Here is a 9,788-nt window from a genome sequence, read left to right as displayed (position 1 = left end):
AATGCTGTATACTGGCGTGGGATGTTCGCTAACAGTATACCACTGGTCACATATTTAAAACGTATTTTTACCCCAAATCAAAAGAACTTCGCCGTGGAACCTTATTGGAGCCTTTATCATCCTTGATGTGAACAGGCCTTAAGACAAATTCTTGTTGTAAAGTATATGTGGTGTATAATAAACAGTTTGGCTATATAATCTAGCTGTATTTGTATTGTCGTGACACTTTGGGGGACACTTTGGAAAAGTGGTAAACAGAAAAATAATTGCACAGCTATTGCACATTCTCTTTTAAATTAAACTTTAATGAGCATGTCTCTACTGGTTTAGTTTACAATGGTGCTGGTCTTAGCAGCAGATATGTCACACATTTCAGTGTCCCTTATAATGAGTTTTGCAAGGATCTAAACGTGTCCTTGCACCCTGATAATAACTTTATATTGGAGAAATTTCAATGTAGTACATCAGCAAGTTAAAGTTATAAACTGATGAATAGTAAAGGTGTAATGGAAGGTCCAGTGAGGAAGAAATCTGAGAGTAAAGACTCTTTGTGGCAGTTTTTCTGCTTTGCTGATTTCCCACTATATGAAGTTCCAAACATGTTTCCACGAAAACCGTTTTGCATCATCCGGCAGACTTTTGCAGACAAATAAACATAAATTTCTTAGTCCAGTTAACACAGAGAATGAGTAAACATTGTTCACTTGTGAAATAAAGTTCTAAAATTGAGCATCGCCTTACAACAGTCAGCTGTTCCTGACGTGTACCATTCCAGTTGAGACACTCGTCACAGCAGTTCCTTTAATATCCCCATTCGTTCAGCCTCTCTCTATTGCTTATCTAACTCCTGTCTCCATCCCCAACTCCATCTGTAATCTAATCAATTCTGTTCGTGACTGTCATAGTTAATTTCATTGTATCATCTTTCATGTATTTTGGCTTGTTTACAACACTCATGTAAAAATGTGATTGCAATTATGTATGCATGATTACTGGATCTGTTATGTTACCCCAGGGGGGTTTTGCTGCTCCCCCTGCTCTGTCCAGGCATGGCTGCATGGACGGGCGCGTGGATTTTGCCCATAACAGAACCAAACCGCCAACACTAACTGTATGCATTATTACAATAAATATACATTTGACGAAAGTGGCCCTGACTGAATGTAGGTTCGGGAGGAGCCTATACATTCAGTACAGTCAATCATCATTATGAGCGTGCATAAGTAGCAGTCATTGCGGCATCCTACCGACAATTCTTATGGTGTTCTTCTCTCATTCTTCTTCTACATAGTAGTTACAGGGGGATCGAGCTCCTTCGAGGACAGCAAGACAAGTTATTTTAACATTAACTGTTTAGACTGGATGAGCAGGCGAACTCATGAAATATTGTAACAGACACAACAGTAATATCATCGACCACATCAGGTTTTCTAACATGGAACTTGTATTTAATTTCATGTCTGAATCCTTTTATCTTTGCTGTATTTTACCCCTGGTTTAAAATATCAGTTAAACACATATTCATTCTTAAAACACTCAATTTTTTTGTATAAAATGTATATTTCGGTCGGTAGATCACAAACACATTGTATTATGTCATAGATTGAGAGAATATTTCCTCTGTTGTAATATAGCGAAATGACAGACCTGATGTTAAATGTCACTCCTACATTGGTAGTATGACAGATGCATCTGAGAGAAATATAAACAGAGAAGCATAAATAAATTGAATATTGAAATTGTGTTTGCATACTGTTTTTAATAGATCATTAGTTCACCTAATGAAATTTGTCATTATGTCTCACATTATTCTATAGTTTTATCTTTATTCTATAGTTTTTTCTTTAGATTTTTCGATGAATGCTTAAATACGCACCGTATTCAACATATTCACATTACAAAATTTGGTAACACTTTATTTTACAGTGTCCTTGTTATATATATGAAGAATGTATTTACTATAGTAATAACAGTAAATTATGCATAAATACATGCAACTAACCCTAAACCAAACTCTAATTCTACCCTTACCTTAAGGTAAGTACATGTTGTTAATTAATATTACTCAGTACTTAAATATATAATTACACTGTAACAATGACACCTTAAAATAAAGTGTAACCCAAAATTTTGTTGTGTAATGCATATGCCTTATGAAAACGTGTGTGTGTGTGTGTGTGTGTGTGTGTGTGTGTGTGTGTGTGTGTGTGTGTGAGAGAGAGTGAGAGAGTGAGAGTGAGAGAGAGAGAGAGAGAATGTGTGTGAATGAATGAATACTGTATATACACACACCACACATGTTGGTTATCCATGTTTTATGGGGACATGGGCATAATGATTTTTTATATTGTACAAACTAAATCCCCTGAACCTAACACTACCTCTAAACACAACCCTCACAGAAAACTATCCCTTTTTCCATTTTAAACATAATGTATAACATGTTTTCTTAATGGGGACCATAAAGAAATGTCCCCACAAGGTCAAACATTTCTGCTATCTTTGTGGGGATATTTGGGTTTACCAGGACACAAACACACACACACACACACACACACACACACACATACACACATACACACACAAACTGTGATTTCTAATCCTGGAACCATGTTTGAGAACTTTGAGAACCTTGGTGGAAGAGTGGGGTAACATCTCACAGCAAGAACTGGCCAGTTTGCTGCAGTCCATGAGGATGAGATGCTCTGTGGTCCTTAAAGCAGCTTCTGGCTACACCAGATATGACTGCTAATTTGATACTGTTCAGGGACTCATTGTTTCATTTCTGTTCGTCAAATGTCTGTGTAACTTGTTTAGTTTATGTCTCAGTTGTTTAATCTTTTTGTTCATACCAATATTTTTACTTTAAGAAATTTTCTGGAAATAAAAGCAGTTGAAAGTTAGAGGACATCTCTTTTTTACCGAGTTTAGTTCTGAATGACTGTCCCTTTTTTTGTCATTTTGTTTTTGATCTTTAATAACACAGATGCAACATGACTGATGCAAGTGCATAAAGCATAAAGCACATACAGTTATCTCCCTTTACCATTTATTCCAGTACATTGAGGAGTTATGCTGCTTGCTCAGTTTATTTAATGAACTAATTTAATGCAATTTATGAACATTTTGACACTTCATTTCAATGTGTGTAAAAGAAGTTTTAATGAGTTGTTCAAATTAAAAATGTAGCAAACATACTCTCTGAAATAAGCTACATACTATTAAGATATTACAAATTTAAATACTACAAAGATAATTATACCCTTTATAAGGGACAGCTTTACCAGTTTAATTAATATTGATGCTCTGTAAAAATATCAACCAGAGAGGATGCTGGCTGAAATATTTTCAGAGTTAAGACGTGTTTAACTGTCTTTTTAAACCAGGGATAAAATAAAGCATAGATCAGAGGATTCAGACTTGAGTTTGTATACATAACCCATGTCAATATATTTATGATTGTGGAAGAGATTACTGATATAGAACATATATAGTATGGAATATAGCACAGCAGATAAACTATCACAATGATTCCTAATGTCAGAGCAGCTTTACTCTCAGATTTCCTCCTCACTGATCCTTCAGTTACACATTTTCCACCCTTCATCAGAGAGTTTATAACTTTCACTTGCTGATGTACTACATAAAAAATCCTCAAATATAAAGTTATGATGAAGGTACATGGAAAAATAAAAGACATGTACAGATCAGTAACTCTCCAGGCAAAACCCATCATAAAAGAACACTCTCCATAACACATGTCTGATCTGTGTGAAGTGTCTAAAAATCCTTCATTAATTACAATTGTAGCATTATAAGTTGAAAGACAAACCCAGCTCAGACAGATGCTTATTAAAATTTTAGTTGTGGTTATTTTCTGTGGGTACAGTAAAGGGTGACACACAGCCACATAACGATCAACAGCAATTAATACTAAATTACTGATAGATGCTGAGAAGACCAATCCAAGGATTGTAATACACATTTTACAGAAAGTGTCTCCAAAGTACCAACACGTCTCAATAAATCTGATGCCCTCTATAGACATAACAAGTCCCATAAGCAGGTCGGTCACAGCCAGAGAGAGAATAAGCAGGTTGGTTGGAGTGTGAAGCTTCTTGAAGTGAGAGATGGAGATGATCACCAGCAGGTTCAGAAACACAGTCCATGCTGACAGCAATGATACAAAAATGTAAATTATATTATGTTCAAAACTGGAGCGTTTTCCCTTGATACATGATGAGTTGATGGCAGGAAAGCAGTATTGAGTCTCATGATCCTCTGTCTCATAAGCCATGTGTGAGTCTCCTCCTGTTAGGAGTTTGTTCTGCTCTCCTTACTGTCCTTTCATTTATACAGCCTGAATCAGACTGGCCCACCCATCTACTGACCATTGATGATGTAACATACACTATTTTTTATTTATTAATTAATTAAAAAAGAAAAGAAATCTGTCTGGCGGAAGCTAGTTATTTTAGTCGATAAAGTTTTAAATATGGTTATTTTTCTTACACAAACATATCGATTCATTTCAGAAGGCCTTCATAAATCCCTGGAGAGCCGTGTGGATTACTTTTATGATGGATGGATGCACTTTGATGGACTTCAAAACAGATACGGCCGTTCACTGCCATTATAAAGCTTGTAAGAGCCTGGACATTTTTTTAATATAACTCTGATTGTATTCGTCTGAAAGAAGAATGTCATAAACATCTAGGATGACTTGATGGTGAGTAAACCATGGGGTAATTTTCATTTTTGGGTGAACTTTTCCTTTAAGTGCTGCCCATGGAGATGTTGCCGGCCTTTTGGGACTGGAAAAAACGTATCACAGGGTTTTGTGGCAATTTCTATTGGCTTTACCTTTAAAAAAGATGTTGCTGCATATATTTTAACTTGCTGTAGCTGCTATTGCTATAGTGACCTGCTAGATGTTGGGTAAACCCAATCAGGCTTTAAAACCTGTGCCGTTGTGCCCGATACCAGTAATAAATAAACCTTTTGTACACATAATAATTGTTTGTGTTGGGCTGGGCCATTGCCCCCAAGGTAACTCATATTTGCTTACAGTCATCTTCCAAACAATGCGTTATCCAACAATCGAAAAAAATTTTGGTCACAGAACATGGGTCAATTAATACCCACGGCTCCTGACGATGCATTGAGGTCTTAAGAAGCGAAACAATCGGCCTATGCAAGAAACTGAACACTATATACAACATTTTACATGTAATCCACAGCCTCATCAAATAGTTCTGAGCGCATTCATAGCAGTCTGGAGCACGAGCTTCCTGTCACACAATGACGTATGCGCAGGCGCAAAATCACACATGAGCTGACGCTGTGTTTGTTTACAATATAGAGGGAAGACGTGTGTGTTGTTTTGTTCATCAAAATTGTTCACTTACTTTAAATTAAGATTACGTTTGCTTGCGTTATCTCAATCGGAAAGATTGACTTTTCACCAATGTTTGAGCTCCTGCGCATGCATCATTAAAATAAATGTTTCATTTAGAATTGTTGCATGTGGTCTCCCTTTTTTCTTGCAGGGTTGTAACATTTTTTTTTTTTTCTGCTGGTGCCCTCTAATGCACATTGTGTCAACTTTGACCATTGGGTGGTGCATATCCTGTTTGTTGTTACACAGCAGAAAAAGGAAGGAAACAGTAGGAAGAAGTGCTGGTAGAATGCATGGAGTGAAGTCGCCATCATGGTCACTTGTCTGTTGCTGGCTACCAGTTTCTTTGAAGCTGTTGATTTGTCAAACAAGCAATGACAAGTGTCTCATTTACTCCTGATAACAAGTCATCTGAGAAATCAGTTACAGTAAACTCTGAAGACTAATTATAGCAATTATGGTTTGCTGTTGAGTAAATGTGCACCTGAGGGTGCTGTTAACACCTCTGATGAATGCAAAGACAACACACAGCTCTACTTAGCCCTATCGCCAAACGATTACAGCCCCATTGACTCCCTGTGCCAATGCATTGATGAAGTCAACAGTTGGATGTGCCAACATTTTCTTCAGTTAAACAAAGACAAAACTGAAGTCATTGCGTTTGGAAACAAAGATGAAGTTCTCAAGGTGATACCTTATACCTTAACCACTCTATACCAATACCATAACCACTCTAGGGGTCAAACAACTAAAAATCAGGAATCAGGAATCTTGGTGTGTCACTAGAGTCAGACCTTAGTTTCAGTAGTCATGTCAAAGCAATAACTAAATCAGCATACTATCATCTGAAAAATATTGCAAGAATTAGAAGCTTTGTTTCCAGACAAGACTTAGAGAAACTTGTGCATGCTTTCATCACCAGCAGGGTGGATTATTGTAATGGACTCCTCACTGGCCTTCCCAAAAAGACCATAAGACAGTTGCAGCTCATACAGAACGCTGCCGCCAGGATTCTGAGCAGAACCAGAAAATATGAACATATCACACCAGTCCTCAGGTCTTTACACTGGCTGCCAATTCGATTTAGGATCGATTTTAAAGTATTATTACTGGTATATAAATCATTCAATGGCCTAGGACCGCAATACATTGCAGATATGCTCACTGAATATAAACCCAACAGATCAGAAGGTATATTATGGAAGTAAAATAATGACAAATGTTTTTGAAACAAAAAAGCTTGTTGAATTGCACCACTTGAAAAAGTTGCATTAACCCTGCTTGCATTTTAATGCATTGTATTTTCAGGGCTTGCATTTTTATAGGCTGAAATTCAACATGGTTGTGTATTTAAGCTTTGACTATTTCTATTCAAAACATTTCACACACGTTTTCATTATTAAAAACTCAATAATCCATATTCACCTTCCAGATTCCACTTCCAAAATGTTAATTCTGTGTAAACCCTTTCGCATCACGGGATCGCAGATTATTGTTGTTCAACATTCATTACTCATTAAACATCACACTCTTACTTGATCTGGACAAACTGAGCATCATTAGAAAGGTTTAAGACTCCAGCTTCGATATTTGACCACTTTTGTGTCTTTATCAGCTTTTCCATATACTGGCCCTGATAATCATCACAAATAATTACCGCTTGCTTCATTTCTGTAAATCCGTTTTTATGAATGAATGACTCTCTCTCACCCGTTGCTCTATAGTTTTCTTCATCAACAGCCGCTTGTGCCCCCTGCTGGTAAGGACGACTAACAGCTATGGTGATTATCAATCGGCAATCTACTGATATTCCTGCCATTCCCGGATGTCAAATGTTGAATTTTCTGTCGAATTTGAACCACTGAATTTGTGGAAGCGAATTTGTAAAGCGAAATAAAATGGACCGAAAATTGCCTCTCGAATATTATAGGTTGTATTTTTAAACAGAATGAACATTTTGGAAGTGAAATCTGGAAGATGAATATGGATTATTGAAATTTTATAATGAAAACGTGTGTAAAATGTTTTGAATTTAAATATTCACAGCTTAAATACAATTCAGCCCATAAAAATGCAAGCCCTTAAAATATAATGCATTAAAATGCAAGCAGGGTAAATGCAATGCATATTTTTTTCAAGTAGTGCAATTCAACAAGCTTTTTTGTTTAAAAAACATTTTTCATTATTTTACTTCCATAGTAGGCCTATACATTTTATCAGTTCATGCATGCCCTGAGAATTGAACCCATGATATTGGCATTTCTGGTTAAATTGATTTGAACATGTTTTTAGCTAGCTACCTGAATAACAATGCAGGGCAGTTAAATAGGGCAGATGTTTGATGGTAACTCTATCGCCCCCTTGAGTCTCGAGGGTTTGTTACTGCATTGTTAATGCAAGAACACATTAAGTATTTACGACGTGTTGGCCAAGCGTCTGCATTTGACTGCTAGCGCAAAGTATGTTTCTGACCTTACTTTACAGCTGCTATGCTGATGTTTTGATTCTACACCAAAAGCATGATTGTTTGCTGTCTCTTCAAGCTTTGAGTAAGCACCAGTTGTCAGTAACAGGTTGCATCCCTTGTTTAAGCAGAAAGCTCACTGTGACTCTACTCCTGTTACAGGGATCCACCTTGGACGCCCAGAGCGGCATGCCAGAAAGTGACTATGATAATGCACTGAACCACATTGAGATGGAAGAATCCGGGTTTTTCTTTCACCTTTTGTTGTTTGAGAAAAAAAAAAAAAAAAAAAAAAAAAAAAAAATTATATATATATATATATATATATATATATATATATATATATATATATATATATATATATATATATATATATATATATATATACAGTGAGGAAAATAAGTATTTGAACACCCTGTTATTTTGCAAGTTCTGCCACTTGGAAATCATGGAGGGGTCTGAAATTGTCATCGTAGGTGCATGTCCACTGTGAGAGACATAATCTAAAAAAAAAAATCCAGAAATCACAATATATGATTTTTTAATTATTTATTTGTATGATACAGCTGCAAATAAGTATTTGAACACCTGTCTATCAGCTAGAATTCTGACCCTCAAAGACCTGTTAGTCTGCCTTTAAAATGTCCACCTGCACTCCATTTATTATCCTAAATTAGATGCACCTGTTTGAGGTCGTTAGCTGCATAAAGACACCTGTCCACCCCATACAATCAGTAAGAATCCAACTACTAACATTGCCAAGACCAAAGAGCTGTCCAAAGACACTAGAGACAAAATTGTACACCTCCACAAGGCTGGAAAGGGCTACGGGGAAAATGCCAAGCAGCTTGGTGAAAAAAGGTCCACTGTTGGAGCAATCATTAGAAAATGGAAGAAGCTAAACATGACTGTCAATCTCCCTCGGACTGGGGCTCCATGCAAGATCTCACCTCGTGGGGTCTCAATGATCCTAAGAAAGGTGAGAAATCAGCCCAGAACTACACGGGAGGAGCTGGTCAATGACCTGAAAAGAGCTGGGACCACCGTTTCCAAGGTTACTGTTGGTAATACACAAAGACGTCATGGTTTGAAATCATGCATGGCACGGAAGGTTCCCCTGCTTAAACCAGCACATGTCAAGGCCCGTCTTAAGTTTGCCAATGACCATTTGGATGATCCAGAGGAGTCATGGGAGAAAGTCATGTGGTCAGATGAGACCAAAATAGAACTTTTTGGTCATAATTCCACTAAACGTGTTTGGAGGAAGAAGAATGATGAGTACCATCCCAAGAACACCATCCCTACTGTGAAGCATGGGGGTGGTAGCATCATGCTTTGGGGGTGTTTTTCTGCACATGGGACAGGGCGACTGCACTGTATTAAGGAGAGGATGACCGGGGCCATGTATTGCGAGATTTTGGGGAACAACCTCCTTCCCTCAGTTAGAGCATTGAAGATGGGTCGAGGCTGGGTCTTCCAACATGACAATGACCCGAAGCACACAGCCAGGATAACCAAGGAGTGGCTCTGTAAGAAGCATATCAAGGTTCTGGCGTGGCCTAGCCAGTCTCCAGACCTAAACCCAATAGAGAATCTTTGGAGGGAGCTCAAACTCCGTGTTTCTCAGCGACAGCCCAGAAACCTGACTGATCTAGAGAAGATCTGTGTGGAGGAGTGGGCCAAAATCCCTCCTGCAGTGTGTGCAAACCTGGTGAAAAACTACAGGAAACGTTTGACCTCTGTAATTGCAAACAAAGGCTACTGTACCAAATATTAACATTGATTTTCTCAGGTGTTCAAATACTTATTTGCAGCTGTATCATACAAATAAATAGTTAAAAAATCATACATTGTGATTTCTGGATTTTTTTTTTTTTTAGATTATGTCTCTCACAGTGGACATGCACCTACGATGACAATTTCAAA

At 37.4% G+C, this 9,788-nt stretch overlaps 1 pseudogene across 1 annotated transcript; it reads right to left on the bottom strand.

Annotated features, from left to right (window-relative positions):
• Positions 1-3,292: 3,292 nt before the first annotated feature.
• LOC307152091 (trace amine-associated receptor 13c-like) lies at positions 3,293-4,290 on the bottom strand (annotated as a pseudogene). The gene has a single exon. The product of its transcript is annotated as a trace amine-associated receptor 13c-like (transcript).
• Between the last annotated feature and the right edge of the window lie 5,498 nt (positions 4,291-9,788).

Source organism: Squalius cephalus (genome assembly GCF_949319135.1).
Source record: "Squalius cephalus genome assembly, chromosome: 24".
NCBI lineage: Eukaryota > Metazoa > Chordata > Actinopteri > Cypriniformes > Leuciscidae > Squalius > Squalius cephalus.
This window is presented reverse-complemented; position numbering and strand designations above follow the sequence as displayed.